Raw genomic sequence first — 17,182 nt, 5'->3', positions numbered from 1 at the left:
TACAGACAGTATAGACAGACAGTACAGACAAACAGTGCAGACAGAGACAAACAGTACAGACAGTATGTGTGTGTGTGTGTGTGTGTGTGTGTGTTTTAGTTCAGTTCTGTGTTGAGGCGTTTAATGGTTTGAGGGAAGAAACTGTTACAAAGTCTGGATGTGAGGCCCGAATGCTTCAGTACCTCTTTCCTGATGGCAGGAGGGTGAAGAGTGTGTGTGGGGTGTGTGTGTGTGTATGAGGGATGTGTATGAGGATGTGTGTGTGTGTGTGTGTGTGTGTGTGTGTGTGTGTGTGTGTGTGTGTGTGTGTGAGGTGTGTATGGTCGTTCACAATGCTGTTGGCTTTGCGGATGCAGCGTGTGGTGTAAATGTCTGATGATCTTCTCAGCTGTCCTCACTATCCTCTGTAGGGTCTTGTCTGTAGGACCTTAGATGGTGCAGTTCCCAAACCAGGCAGTGATGCAGCTTGGGGAGGGAGATGAGCTTTCCTCAGCCTTCTCAGAAAGTAGAGATGCTGCTGGGCTTTTTGGTGATGGAGCTGGTGTTCAGTGATCAGGTGAGATTATCCGCCAGATGAACACCAAGGAATTTGGTGCTCTTAATGGGAGAGAGAAGAAAGAGAGTGTGTGTGTGTGTGTGTGTGTGTGTGTGTGTGTGTGTGTGTGAGAGAGAGAGAAATATATAAATTAGAGAAGATATATCTTCTTAAGGTGGATGCTTACATTAAATTCCTGGATTTTCCTGTCTGAGAGTAAACTAGCTCACCAAACTAGAACTGGAGACCTTCTGAGGGTAGAGTCTGAGACCTCATATCTTTAGTCTGATGGTCAAAACAGAACCAGAACTTGAGGACCTGGAGCTCAGGATGAAATGAGCAGGACAGATGAAAGCACATGGAGCAGCACATGGAGCTTCTGAATGTCCTATGCTGGAAAACAGGATAATTTCTTCTGAAAGAAAAGTGTTTGTGAGGCTGAAGTTATTCCTCATGTGTAGAATTCAGACAGTAAACATCCCTTACACAATATTACAAACTTCACATGGTTTATTTTCACGTTTCAATACGTATAAACACCAGAGTTTTCAGACACATAATGGAGAAAAATTATGACCCAGATACACTGATGCTGCAGTGATCACTTTCTTCCAGCAGATGTCGCTCTAAGGTTGCACCGCTTCACAGCTTCAGCTTAAACACCACGATGACCAGAAATACCCTCAAAATACCCCTCAGAAACCCCAGTGGATTTCATCTGTCCATTATTTTACATTCACCTTCAGCTATTTAGGCTGCTGTTTGGGGGGCCCCTGATTGAGGCCCCTGGCCTTCACCTGCTCAGGTGTATAAATGAGATCATTGTAAATGGTTCTGCAGAAGTTCTTCCACATGCAGTAGATATAAATATGAATAAACTACAGTGGTATAATCTACAATTGTTAGAAAACAGTGTTTGATCTTGTACTGAACCACATTTGTGTAGAGCAGTAGGAGGTCCAGCAGGAGGTCAGGATGAAGAACCTCTTTGTTTAAAGCTAAAATGCTGAAATAACCTGAGACAGTGTTGGTAGAGGGATGAATAATGAATAGGGAAAGATGCTGATGCTGCACTGAGATTCTCCTGGTGAATTCCATAATAAATGGAACCAGGTTTATTCCTGAGGTTTAGAAGCCCCCAAAAAACTCATATATGAAAATTTTCTTCTAAACATGTCCCAGAACATCTACAGTACACGAGAAGTCAGTGGTGGGCGGTTAGGGCCAGCAAAGCCTTCAGAAGCACTGTCCTACATTTACACCCTAAACTCTAATATCTGTTCCATGAAATCATATTAATTTATTCCCATCAGGTTCTTCTCTTCATGTGGTAGTGTTTCTCTTGGCTGCACTGCTTCAATCAGATTTCAGCCTCTATGTGCTGCCATGTGAATCTAATCTGCTCAGAGCCTTCAGAATCAGTACTGCTGGACTTTTACCATCGGGAATATTACCAACAGCTCTGTTTCTTTATCCAATCAGATTTCAGATTCTCCTCACAGAGCAGCTCACTGGCCCAGAATAGCGTCAGTATTTTTCCGTCCTCTGATTGGTTGTTCAGAGGGAAACTGTTACAGCCGAGTTGGACTGGTAAAACACGTGTGTAGCTCTGCACACGTTCATACATCTGAGTTAGACTTTTTTACACCTACAGAAGAAGAGAAATTAATTTGGTCTCAGACACTTAAAAATCTATTGTGAAGAAAAGCGAGACATGGTGAGGAGGTCACCAACCCTGAAGCTAGCTAGCGTGTCTCAGCCCGGGAAAGGGTTTGATCTCCACCTCCAGACCAGTGAATACGAGCGGTACCACTGGATTACAGCCTCTGGGGGGCGCTGCACATTATGAGTCTGCATCTCTGGTGTAGGTTGTGTTTTATTTACATTTTAATGTTTTGTGATGTTATTAGATAAATATTGATTATGAACTGCTCCAGATGTTGTAGGTGCACAGTTGTGGTTGTAGTGTAGAGGTTTGGAGTGTAACTGGGTTTGTTGTTTTAGTAAAATGGTTTTTACCTCCAGATGTGAAACGTCTCTCTGTAATGCACGTGTTGTTATATTGTGTGTTTGTATTGTATTAATGGTTTCTATAATTGTGATGTGATAGTGGTGTATTAAGAGATGGATTAAGTCGAGTACATCCTCACTGAAGGTCCATGTACCAAATACACGACCCACCACTGCTAGAAGTACGTACATTTTACAGATTAAACTTAATGCTAAACACATCACTCAATTCACTAACATGAACCTCTAACTAGCATACCATTAAACCCACAGCAGAATTAGCGGAGATCCACATGACCTTCTTCACTCTCACATCTTCAGTACTGATCTTCAGACATTTCACTCTGAAAATCATTACTCTTAAAACTACAGAGTGTGTGTGTGTGTGAAACCCTCAAATACACAACTTATACAACACACTGTCTTACTGAATACAACCTGCAGTGAGCATCTGCTGCTGGAGGACACAGAAACTTCTAAATTCTGTGTCTAGCTGACCAAACACTCAAATCAATATCAGAACAAGGAAAATCCCTTAAGAGTCTCCTCCTGCAATACATGGACCATCCTCCTGAAGTCCTGCTACATTCTCCTGAAGTCCTGCTACATCCTCCTGCATTCCTACTGCATCCTCCTGAAGTCCTGCTACATCCTCCTGCATTCCTACTGCATCCTCCTGAAGTCCTGCTACATCCTCCTGCATTCCTACTGCATCCTCCTGCATTCCTGCTACATCCTCCTGAAGTCCTGCTACATCCTCCTGCATTCCTACTGTCCTGCTACATCCTCCTGAAGTCCTGCTACATCCTCCTGCATTCCTACTGCATCCTCCTGCATTCCTGCTACATCCTCCTGAAGTCCTGCTACATCCTCCTGCATTCCTACTGTCCTGCTACATCCTCCTGAAGTCCTGCTACATCCTCCTGCATTCCTACTGCATCCTCCTGAAGTCCTGCTACATCAGAATCAGGTTTATTGGCCAAGTGTGTTGACACACAAGGATTTTGGTTCCAGCTGTTAGTGACTCTCAAAAGTACAGACATAAATAAAACCTATACATGACAAAACAGACACGACAAGAAAAAAACAGACTATACAAGACAATACAGACGATGTGAGACAGTATAGACAGTGTGGGTAATAAATAGGGATACAGACCAGTAATGTACATAAAGTGTGGGAGTGCATGGTAGTGCAAATGACAGTATTGTGTGTCAGGTATGATGAGAGAGTTTACTATAAAATGTTGTACAGTATATAGCAGCAATAGTGTGTGCAACATATACAGATAATGTGATGACTGAGAGTTCTGTGCGGTACTAAATAGATCTGAGCAGGGAATATAATTATGGTCAGTTGTTAGTGAGGGTGATTGCTTGGGAAAAGAAACTGTTTCTGTGTCTGGCAGTTTTAGTGAACAAAGTTCTGTAGGACCTGCCAGAAGGGAGGAGCTGAAAGATGTTGTGTCCAGGGTGTGAAGGGTCATTAATGATTTTTTTTGCCCGGTTTCTGGTTCTTGTATGGTACAAGTCCTGGAGAGTGGGCACGGGGGCACCAATGATTTTTCAGCTGTTTTAACAGTTTTCTGCAGTCTGTTTCTGTCCTGTTTTGTTGCTGCTCCAAACCAGATGGTGATTGATGAGCACAGGACAGATTCAATGACTGCAGTGTAGAACTGCATCAACAGCTCCTGTGGCAGACTGTACTTCCTTAACTGGCGTAGAAAGTACATCCTCTGCTGGGCCTTTTTCAAAATCGAGTTTATGTTGCATTCCCATTTCAGGTCCTGGGAAATGGTAGTGCCCAGAAACTTGTAGTTCTCCACAGATGACACAGGGATGTTGGATATTGTGAGGGGGAGTAGTGTTGAAGGGTGTTTCCTAAAGTCCACTATCATCTCCACAGTTTTGAGTGTGTTTAGCTCAAGGTTGTTCTGACTGCACCATAGCACCAGCTGCTTCACCTCCTGCTCATATGTAGACTCTTCACCATCTTGGATGAGTCCGATGAGCATGGTGTCATCTGCAAATTTCAGGAGTTTGACAGTTGGGTCACTTGATATGCAGTCATTTGTATAAAGGGAGAATAGCAGTGGGGAAAGGACACACCCCTGAGGAGCACCAGTGCTGACTGTCCGAATACCGGAGGTAACACCTCCCAGTCTCACCTGTTGTTTCCTGCCTGTCAGGAAGCTGGTGAAGACTACAGCAGGGGGCAGATCTTTCTCTTATAAAGCCCCACAGTTATGGAACAGCCTTCCAATCAGTGTTCGGGACTCAGACACAGTCTCAGTGTTCAAGTCGAGGTTGAAAACGTATTTATTTAGTCAAGCCTTTTATCAGTAGATTTCTCTTAGGTAAAGGCACAGATCTGGAGGGAACATGGATATAGAGTGTTTGGTGAACTGGTATATTTGTATGCTGTCGTCCCCTCACATTCACACGTTCACTCAGGTTTGTTGACGGTGGTGTGGTGGGTCGTCTCTTATCCCAGAGATCCCTCATGTCTGTGTTACCTTCTGGTTCTCCCTTTTAGTTATGCTGCCATAGCGAGTCTTGCGAGTCCAAACTGCACAGTGACATTAACTTTCGTACACCAATAGTTACACTTAATAATCCATATCCTTCTCTTCCGTCACCCTCTCTCTCTCTCTCTCTCTCTCTCTCTCTCTCTCTCTCTCTCTTCGGTCGAGTTAAACATGCTCCTGAGGCTCCAGTGACCAGTGTTCCTGCCCCTCTCCTCCTTGGATCTTCACACTTCTGTGCAGCTCGGGACGGTCTCTTAATTCCAGAGTAGAACGGGTGCTTTGAGGACGGATTGGACTGTAGTTGGTGTCGGCGGTCTGCTGCACTGACTCGGGAGTGCAGTTTGCTTCTGATCATCATCACTGTACCCCACAACATTGTATATCTGCTTCAAATGGACATTTGGTGCAACCCAGATGAGGATGGGTTCCCTCTTGAGTCTGGTTCCTCTCAAGGTTTCTTCCTTATGCCATCTCGGGGAGTTTTTCCTTGCCACAGTTGCTCATCAGGGACAAACATACTTACAAAGAACATATTTATGTTTAATCACCACATTATCTGTGTAAAGCTGCTTTGAGACAATGTTCATTGTTAAAAGCGCTATACAAATAAAAATGAATTGAATTGAATTGATCCATTGACACATGGCAGGGGGTATAGTGAGGTTTAGTTTTATAGTGAGTTTTGATTGGAGAATTCCCGGAATTATTGTGTTGAAAGCCGAACTAAAGTCAACAAACAGAATCCGGGCATATGTTCCTGGGCAGTCAAGGTGTTGCAGAATGTAGTTTAGCCCCATGTTGACTGTGTCATCCACCGATCTCGGTATGCAAACTGTAGGGGATCCAGCAGCTGTTCTGTCACCTTCTTTAGATGGGCAAATACCAGCTGTTCAAAGGTCTTCATGATGACAGATGTCAGAGCGACAGGCCAGTAGTCATTTAGTCCAGTAATGGAGGGTTTCTTGGGGGCCGAAACGATTGTGGAGTGTTTAAAGCAGGAGGGGACCTCACATAACTCCAGTGATCTGTTGAAGATAGAGGTGAAGATGGGAGCCAGTTGGTCAGCACATGCTTTGAGACAGGAGGGGGAGACACCGTCTGGGCCGGGAGCTTTCCTCGTCTTCTGTCTCTGAAAGAGCCGATACACATCCTTTTGGAGAATCAACGGTGGTTTTGGAGAATCGACGGTGGTTTGTATTGTATACTGGTAAATCTCTGCTGTTAGTTGGTGCACTTATGCCTTTTGTTGTAAATGTTATGCGATGAACGGGAGGCGAAAGCCAAAGTGAAAGTAAAACATTTTATTGCAACACAGGGCAAAGCCAAACACAAACACTCGCCTTGAAAGTGAATATTGCGGTGGTGCGCTCTGGGAGCGCGGTCCACTAAGTCCCAAACTGAAAAGAGGCAGTCTGTATATATAATCCAAGGGTGCGCTCGGTAGAAGCGCGGCGCTGAACAGCACACGGGAGAACGTGGGATAAGCAGCAAAAGCATAGAATGAACACCGGCAGGATCGGGGGGGAGTCCGGGATGCGCTTTGGGAAGAAAAGCGCAGCCGGTGAGAGAGTGCAGAGTCCGAGTGGGAAGTCACGTACCGGGATACACATGAGCGATAACAACCACCATATACCAACAATAACGGACGGTGAGAGTGTGGAAGTGAGGGGTTTAAATAGGAGCTGGTGATGATGCTAAATGTGCGCGATTGAAGCCGGGAGCTTCAGAGAAAGCGGAGGTTTGACAGCCGCTGAAGGGGCGTGGCAGGTGGTGTCCTGACAGTTAACAAACATGTATGTACATTTTTATAGCATGCCTTCATCAAACAAATCACAGCAACGATGTTGTGTAAAAAAACCCTCCAAAAACATGTGCATGCACATTCTCATTTATTAACGCACATCATGTACATAAAGAAATTTCAAGCACGTTAATATATTGCCGCTATTTTGGTTTTCATTTATCTCGATCATCGGTTACCTCGACGCTTTCTGGCGACCCCCTAGGCCCTCGACATAACCGGGTTTCACTGTAATCTTGAGAAATTGCACAAAGGTGTGTAATTTCTTTGATATGGTGAGCATTCAGTTTATTCAGTGTGTGGAGTGTTAATGTACAGTCAGTCTTTTCCATGGCTAGGAATAATTTTATCTTTTAGAAATGTAACCCCAGCAGAGGTGGTAAAAGTACACACATCCTTTACTTTAGTAGAAGTTTTAAAATACTCGGGTAAAAGTTGAAGTAGTGATTATATTTTTTTACTCAAGTGAAAGTAAAGAAGTTTTGGCTCGGACATGTACTTCAGTAAAAAGTAGTTATTACTTCTACCTGTTTCAGTGTCACGCTGGTAACTGAACCTCACCGCATATTAATATTGGATGGATGGATGGATGGATGGATGGATGGATGGATGGAGTTGAAATGCAGTTTGGCATCTACCAGACGTGCAAAATGTAGCTATCGTGCAAAAGTGCAGATAAACATGTATCATATTTACAGCATGTGATATTTATGATAGACACCGGAGAAACTGCACCTCTTCAAGTCAAGAAGCTTTTATATATAAAATTATAGACATTTTACAGATTTGAATGATGAATTGTTTTTATCTGTACGATCAATAAAGACAGTAATTTAAAAAAAAAACACAAAACGCCTTCCAGAGGGTAAATTGTGTAAAACATGGCGGATTTGGTGTTTAAATTGAGACTTGGCGCAGAAATAAAACAAAAGTTTACTGATTAAAAATATTTTTCGTTGTTTATTTATTTATTGTATATCTAAGTAAAAAAGGGACGTCGTGAATAAATGTATGTTTTGCTGGAGGTTTTAATTTCACCTCTTTTATATTTAGTAATTTATTTATTTATCTATATTTTTTTATAAAAATGGTAAAAACAGAAATGAGCGCTGAATTGAGCGCGTTAATAACATCTAGTGCCGTTTAAAATAATTTGAATTTTAACAGCCAAATATTGATATATATATATATATATATATATATATATATATATATATATATATATATATATATATATATATATATATATTAATACAAAACTAATTAAAATGTTGTTACCTAATGAATGTATGCAGGCTGAAGATCCACATATAGAACACAAGCAGAGAAAAGATGATGATGATCAGGAATGTGTCTGTTCTCAGTCATGTTCTCATCACTGACTTCCTCTGTCTCATCCACATTAACCCCAAACTTCTTACTGCCTTCTGCCTGCTGATTCTTATCTTGGTAAAGAGTGAGGGTCAGGACTTTATACACCAGCGGATTAAAAAAGACGCGCAGTAACAGGAAATCAGTTGTTCGGCTGAAATCGGCGCGCAGTGAAAATATAAATGTGATATTTCACCAAATCAATGGATTAAAACTAAAGTAACTGTTCTGAAAATGTAAGAAGTAAAAAGTACAGATATTTGTGTAAAAATGTAATGAGTAAAAGTAAAAAAAGTTGTCTGAAAAATAAATAGTGGAGTAAAAAACAGATACCAAAAAAATCTACTTAAGTACAGTAACAAAGTATTTGTACTCCGATACTTCCCTCCTCTGAACCTCAGGTCTTATTTGACTGATCGCTATCAGTTTGTTGATGTAAATGGTGAGTTCTCCACACTTTCTGAGGTAAAGTTTGGTGTTCCTCAAGGATCTGTCTTAGGCCCACTGCTTTTCTCTTTATATCTGCTGCCTCTGGGTGAAATTATTCATAAACATGGTATTCGCTTCCATTGCTAAGCTGATGATACACAGCTGTATATTTCAGCAAAGCCAGATGAGAGAGATCAGCTTAACAATGTTGAGGAGTGTGTAAAGGACATTAGACAGTGGATGCTTAATAACTTTCTTCTGCTCAACTCAGATAAGACGGAAGTACTTTTACTAGGACCACATGCAGCTAGAAGCAAACTTTCTGATTCTGTAGCATCTCTGGATGGTGTTTCTGTCTCAGTGTGTACAGCAGTCAAAGACCTTGGTGTGATTATTGACCCGAGTCTTTCCTTTGAGTCTCACGTGAATAATATCACCAGGATCGCCTTCTTTCACCTTAGAAATACAGTGGTCCCTTGACCTAAAAGTGCAACAATGTACGAGTTTTCCGTACATTCATTTATTTTTTTGCTTTGTTACGCGAGCAAAAACTTGAGGTACGAGCTCGAGACGCCGCTGCTAGATGGCAAAGTGAAGCCAGAAAGCGAAGATTGTGACGAAAATTAAGATAAGCAAAGAAGAAAAAGTAACAATTTTAAAGTTTAGGGATACGTAGTGTACAGGAGTGATATTAAAAAAACGAGTTTTCCCTCCGCCTCCGCTTATCGCCTCTACCCCCTCCACACACACACACACACACACACACACACACACACACACACACACACACACCCACCCCACAGGCATTTTCGTTAGTCGTCTCATCTCCAAGGCAAATACACTGAATAAAACCTTATTATATCTTTAGATTCTCTTTTATTATGTTTTTATACAGGATTTGTTATTTAGAAATGTATTTTCCAATTTAATAACATCAAACATAAAAACGGGGTCATTTTGAGGGTTGGAACGGATTAATGCCATTTTAAGTATTTCAATGTGGAAAACTGATTTGATGTGCGAGCAAATTAAAATACGAGCTCGTCCACGAAATGAATTAAACTCGTAGGTCAGGGTACCACTGTATTTCTCTCGGGAGTTTATCTTTTGGCATTGACGTGGCCACCGGTGGAAGTTTTTCTCCCGAAGCCGTGCAGCTCAGAACACAGGTGAGGTGCGTTTTTTTCGTTTCCGTTCTGTAATTTCATTGGTCTAATGTTATGGGGTTCAGTTTTTTGGCTTGAAGTTTGTGAAACCGGGAAAAACCCATGAAAAATCCAGAAATTAGCAGCTTCGTTGTTTTAAGCCGCGGGGTTCAAAATGTGGGAAAAAAGTAGCGGCTTATAGTCCGAAAAATACGGTAATGTCCCAATATTATTGGCCTCAGTGTATATTAGATTATTGGCCACACCATGATCACTAGATAATCACAATAATTTTACTGACTTAGTTAACCTCCAATTTCTCCCCAAAATCTGCACACACACACACACACACACACACACACACACACACACACACACACACACAGTCAGGGGTTTATTTATGTCAAACTCAGTAGGAAGTTGAAACTGTAATTAAGAACATTGTTTTTTGTTATTTTTTAAAAGAAGCAGAAAAACGATGTCAGAAATCAGTGGTGGATGAAGAACATAAAGCATGTTGTTGAGTAAAATTAGAAACTCAATAAAATGTGACTCCAGTAAAAGTAAAAGTGTCCCTTTAAACTTTCACTTGAGTAAAAGTATAAAAGTTTTTGCCTTCAAATGTACTTAAGTATCCAAAGTACTGATTTATTATAACTATAATTCAATTCAGTTCATGTTTATTTGTTTTGCACTTTTAATAATGAACATTGTCTCAGAGCAGCTTTACACAGATAATGTGGAGATAAAAATGAAGATGTTCTTTATAAGTTTGTCCCTGATGAACAAGTCGGTGGAGACTGTTATATAATGTTCCTGTTATCATCTTCACTAAATCACCTCAGTTTCTGTGTAAAGACTCGAATGTGACTCTCAGCACACTGACTTAAACACTGATTGATTTTTATTATAATTATCATGAGCACAAAATCTTCGTTTTAATTACTTTAAAATAAAATGTCCATCATTTATTGCTTATTACAGAAGGTCGTCTCTGCTTCAGCTTCCGTCACTGGATGAGTGAAACATGTTCTCACAGCAGTCCACAGTCCTCATAGTGAGATGAGTGATAGAGCTGCATACACACCTTTCTCTTTTACACGTTTTCCACTACTACTCCTTTCTGAGTGTATGTGGTGGGTTCACCTCCAAACGCCAGTCTGTCGCCTACATCCGCCACTGCCCGAGTGTAAAACAGAGCGTGCGCTCAACCCTGATTGGTGACTCGCTGCATGTTTCACCAGTTACATTTTTATCCTCAAAAAAAAAAGTAACAACTGATTTTACGGAATGTAGTTGAGTAGAAAGTAAAATATTTGACTTTGAAATGTAGTGAAGTTCTCACTCTCCAGTGTTCTGTATTGTTGAAAGATTTATGATCAAACTCTTGATGTCACCCAGATGAGGATGGGTTCCCCTTTTGAGTCTGGTTCCTCTCAAGGTTTCTTCCTCAAAACATCTAAGGGAGTTTTTCCTTGCCACGGCTGCTCATCAGGGATAAACACACACCATTCACCTTAACTGTTGATTTGTGTAAAGCTGCTTTGAGACAATGTCTGTTGTGAAAAGCGCTCTACAAATAAACCTGACTTGACTTGACTTCACTTGAAGTTACAGTAAAAATCTCCCCACATGCATATACACAGCTGCCAGAAATATCTGTAAACAGACCAGAACCTTCACAACCATTACACCCAGTAATCCCATCATCCACACCCTTTATTCAGTTATTATTACACATCACAAGGTTTCCTTCTCATCTGTGAGGAGATTATAGTATTGCAGTGGACTCACTCTCCCAGGCCTGTAGCAAGGTTTGGACAAGCAGCACAGCACTTTGCTACAACAGCATGCTTCACAGTAGAGACACTTAGTAGGGGCTTTCTCAGGGTTTCTCTGGGATTCTAAGTTTTTCCTTACAGTCTCTGAGGGTCTCTCAGGTTCTCTCAGGGTCTCTCAGGGTTCTCTCTGGGTTCTCTTAGGGTTTTTTCAGGGTTTTCAGAGTCTTTCAGGTTTCTCTTAGGGTCTTTTAGGGTTCTCCCAGGTTCTCTCAGGGTCTCTCAGGGTTCTCTCAGGGTCTCTCAGGGTCTCTCAGGGTTCTCCCAGGGTTCTCTCAGTATTGGCTTTCTGACAATGATTTTAAATTAGTGTTTACTTTCCTTACCAAGACAAGAGAAAAAAAGGTTCTGACTCACTTCCAAAGCTGCAGCTAAATGTTTTTTAGAGGACCATGTTGAGATAAACATATTGTTTAAAAGCTCTGAAAAAAACAACTAATACATTAATTACACACCAGAATTCACTGCATGATACTGAATTATATTGCTAAACAGTATCTGACTCAAATGCTCTTTCCTGAAGATAATGAAGTTCAGAATGTGCGTCATTATTATTCATTGTGACCCTCCACCGACAGATCCATCAGGTGTTTAGTTCTAACAGAAGATAACCATAACCCCAGTTTCATATTAGTTTTGACATAAATAATAAATAGTTCTATAGTGTGATGTTTGTGTTCTTCCTGAAGATGATTTTGAGTAAAATCACCTGTTCAGAAAAAGAGAGAAGACAGAATGAAGGAAGATATTTAATAAATGGACTTTCTCATAATGAAGAGGCTGAAAATCTAAAATGTAAAAATAAAAGTCATCTTTTTTTTTTTTTCTGAATCTTTCTTTACTCACTTCCAGTAGCAGACGAAGTTCAACTTATCATTGCAGTTGTGGATGTTCAAGGTGTTTGTGGTGGTGTTGAGAGATCAACAGTTCTGAGGTGGCGCTGGACATTGAGATGACATTGAGACCAGGTCCCCCAGTGTTTCCACACTCACCCAGAGCCATTTACCATCTACGAAGCTCAGCCCAGTCCACACACTCTCGGTCTCCGTCTGCATGGTCTCTAGTTTCAGCTGTCTCAGACTGGATTCGGAGGTCATGGAGGCCAAACTGGTGTAGGTAGACCTGCAATAATCCCGAGCCCTTCCCAGGTCTTCTTCTCCTTCACCAGGATCAGAAACCGATAACAGAGAAACTTCCTCTTATCTTGACAGTTGTAATTCACCCACAATGTTGGAAAATAAATGGATATTACCCCACAATCAAACCCAGTATTGTTATAATAAGGTTGGCCAGATAACCAGTTCATGAAAGAATACTGTTCTCCATCAGACCATGTCCAGGTGGTTCCTGTTCTCCTTAACCCAATCCAATATCCTCCACCAGTTACAGTTTGTAAAAGAGAATTCTTCTCCTCTGTGGTGGTGACAGTAGCCAGATCTCTGTAGAGTTTTCTGCAGTAACTCCAAGCATCTTGCCATGATATGGGAATATTAACCAAAATATATTCTCTTGTCAGAGATTCAGTCATACCACACCCCAGCGTCAGCAGGAAGATATAAACCAGCGATTTCATCTCTGCTCTGAAGTGTCTGAGATCTCTATGTCTCTGATAGCAAACCCAGACATTTATACTTAAACCATTTACAAATGTATTCAAAACATATGCAGGAGCAATGTAAAAACCAAGAAGGTTCAAAGTCTGGTGATGGGATGGGATGGGATGTGGATTCAAAGTGAAATTCAAGGCATTCTTGTCATTAGCAGAACCTCACACACTGGGGCAGATAACACAAGAATTTCCCTTCACTGCAAGAACATCAATCCTGGGTGTGAGTTTTCACCAGATTGGTTATGTGTATTAAAGATGTGCATATCAAGCTGCAAATTATTTACAAACTGATAAAGACCCTTTGAGGTCACAAGGTAAGTCGGGGACATGGACTATGAGATCAAGTAAACAGAGGTGGAACATTCTCAAGACTTCAGCTACAATATACAGTGCATTCAGTTTTATTAGAAAAGTCCTTTTAACAATAGTTATTAGCTCAAAGGAATGTGTATGTTTCTCCCTAATGAGTGATTCTATGGTGAAAAGAAAAAACTCCCTGAGATGGTTTGAGGAAGAAACCTTGAGAAAACCAGACTCAAAGGAATCTCATACTCATCTGGGTACCGACTGTCCATTTATTACAGTCCCAACATTTTCAAGGTTATAAACTGTTCAATGATGGAATCATATGCAGAACTGTTGTACACATTGTAGCAGACTTCTTCTTCTTCTTCTTCTTTTGGCTTCTCCCATTAGGAGTCTCCACAGTAGGTCATCCGTCTCCATACCCCCTATCCTCTACGTCTGCCTCTTTCAACCAACTACCTGCATGTCTTCCCTCACCACATCCATAAACCTCCTCCTTGGTCTTCCTCTTTTCCTCTTTCCTGGTGGCTCCATCCTCAGCATTCTTCTACTGATATTATCAGGTCCCTCCTCTGCACATGTCCAAACCATCTCAATCACACCTCCCTCACCTTGTCTCCAAAACGTCCTACATGCTCTGTCCCTTTAATAAACTCATTTCTAATCCTGTCTATCATCGTCACTCCCAATGAACATCTCAACATCTTCAGCTCTGCTACCTCCATCTCCACCTCCTGTCTTTTACTCAATGCCACTGCCTGCAGTCTTTTCTTCACTTCTCTAACACACTCTCCATTACTTTGCACTGTTGACCCCAGGTACCTGAACTCCTCCACTTCTCCACCTCTTTCCCTGTAACCACACCCCTCCACTGCCCTCCCTCTCATTCACACACATGTACTCTGTCTTACTCCTACTGCCTTTCGTTCCCCTTCTCTAATGTGGAGTTACACATTACAGTCTGACCCTTCAGATTTCTGTCTCAGTGTGTACAGCAGTCAAAGACCTTGGTGTGATTATTAACCGTGCTGGAGCTCTGTGTCGGACTAAAAGGAGACGTTACAGACCAACTCTCCCGTCCATCGTCATGGGAAATGTAAGCTCAACTCAGATAAGACTGATGTACTTTTACTAGGACCACATGCAGCTAGAAGTAAACTTTCCGATTCCGTAGCATCTCTGGATGGTGTTTCTGTCTCAGTGTGTACAGCAGTCAAAGACCTTGGTGTGATTATTGACCCGAGTCTTTCCTTTGAGTCTCACGTGAATAATATCACCAGGATCTCCTTCTTTCACCTTAGAAATATTGCTAAAATTAGAAATATGATATTCACCCCGCAGTATCTGAGTGAACTGCTGTACCATTATGCATTATCCAGTATACATTAATACACTTCACTTAACACACTTTTTTGTCTGAATTAAACAAAATGCTTGTATTCATGAGCAAACCAAGCCAACCTTCAAAATCAGATAAAGACTCTATAAGGCATTTGTTCTCCTTCATAGTGCTGACATTAGCCAGGCAATTGCAGTGTTATGACTGTAGTAATGTGTAGTTTGTACTGAAAGTTATACCAATATTCTGGGGCATCAATAAATATATTATTTTCCAATCAGACCTACAGTCTAAACACTGGCTGCAGCCAGCAGAAAAATAAAACGGAGAAACTTCATTTCTGTTCTCAAGATTTTGAGCTCAATAGGTATCCACCAACCCAATGTCACACTAAAGTCAAATTAAATTCATGTAAATCTGATGCAAAAACATGAAAGTGCAGCGTAAACACACATGGCTACATAAACAAAACTTCAAGGTTATTATGAGAAAGATGGTTGATCACAAGCCATCAAACAAAGCCAAGGTGCTTAAATTTTTGCACAAGGAGTGGCAGAAAGTCACCAACATCAGTGTGAAAGCCTGGTGAAGAGCATGCAAGACACATGAAAGTTGTGATTGAAAATTTGTTTTATTCCACCAAATACTAATTTCTGAACTCTTTTCAAATGAAACCATTAATATTATGTTGTTTTAAAATAAATATGAACTTGTTTTCCTTCAATATTTGGGGTCTGAAAACCTCAAACTGCATGTTTTGGTTATTCTGACCAGTTTTCCTTTTTTGCAAATAAATGCTCTAAATGGCAACATGTTTATTTGGAATTTTAGATAAATGCTGACAGTAGCTCATAGAATAAAACACAATGTTTAAACAAACTTAAACAAAAACCTGTATATAGTAAAAATGAGTAGTTTCTATAGTTTCTGAGTAGGAAACGAGACACTGCATCAGTAGCTGGCGATATGGGGAACACCGTAGGTGTGATGAATGTTTGATGCACGGTTATAACCATGCCAATTTATTGGCCGATGTCAAGCATGTGGCCTGTGCTTGCTACATCACCAGCAGCATACAAGACCAACTTCATGGGAAAATGCAGCATGAGTATGTCAATGTCCAGGTTACAAGCCTTCTGGCCCCACTCATAAACTGGTAGACCAAAAGATGTCTTCCTACCAATAGATCATTAATAGGGGCATGCTTGGTGGCAATCGCTGCCCCCACTGAAAATCAATCTTACAGAAATTCCAACACTGAAACACCCAAGCAGTGGACTGTCTTAGCTGCCACTGTGAGCATCAGGACACAAAGAGCAACCATTTTAGTGCACCTCTGTCAGGAAACCATGGTGTAGCATTTCACCCCACTCAGCAGCCACACACAAAGTTTTCACCCTTCTCGCTGGGGGTGACACAACTTGCCCTCTGCCTCAGACGGCAGATAATTCCTTATTGGGATTACTCCATGAGGAGTCCCCCAGGAGGAATACTAAATCCGAGACACACACTCAGGACAGCCAATGTGGAGCCACCAGCAACAGGTAAACCTTGTCTAGCCAAAACCTTTGTTAAAACTGCTGGTAGTAGTGAAATTGGGTAAGGGGCATACCGACGTCAGAGAAAACCTGTGAGGGCAGTGTGGGGTCTTAACTGAGACAAACAGGTCCACCTGTCCACCTGTCCTTGGACATCAGCCCCTGCCTCCAAAGAAAGTCTGGGCCCATATGAGCACCCTAGAGAGGTAGACCACTTTTAGCAAAAGATCCCTGATCTTAGGCACCGCCCAAATGGGAGCCTGTTGCGGCAGCTCCCGTTAAGTTTGTGCTTTTTTAAATTTATTTTATAGTGTTTTATTTCTTTTTGAGGGTACGCGTGAAAAATTGCAAACTAGACAATGGACATTAACAAAGTCACAGAGTTTGCTCTACTTTTCCCGCTTCTTTGGACTTTGTTCACAGTCGCGTCTGGAAACTCTGTTCACAGCCACGGTACTATTGTTTACACCAGGGATCAGCTGTTAGCATTCCGATGCTAATACATGAAAAACCGGATATTCCCAGCGAGCTAAGAAGAAGAAGACGGAGGAACCGTGCTGGAGCTCTGTGTCGGACTAAAAGGAGACGTTACAGACCAACTCTCCCGTCCATCGTCATGGAAAATGTAAGCTCAACTCAGATAAGACGGAAGTACTTTTACTAGGACCACATGCAGCTAGAAGTAAACTTTCCGATTACGTAGCATCTCTGGATGGTGTTTCTGTTTCATGTAT

This window comes from Silurus meridionalis, chromosome 6 (genome assembly GCF_014805685.1).
Source record: "Silurus meridionalis isolate SWU-2019-XX chromosome 6, ASM1480568v1, whole genome shotgun sequence".
Taxonomy (NCBI): Eukaryota; Metazoa; Chordata; class Actinopteri; order Siluriformes; family Siluridae; genus Silurus; species Silurus meridionalis.
Note: the sequence above shows the minus strand (reverse complement) of the source record.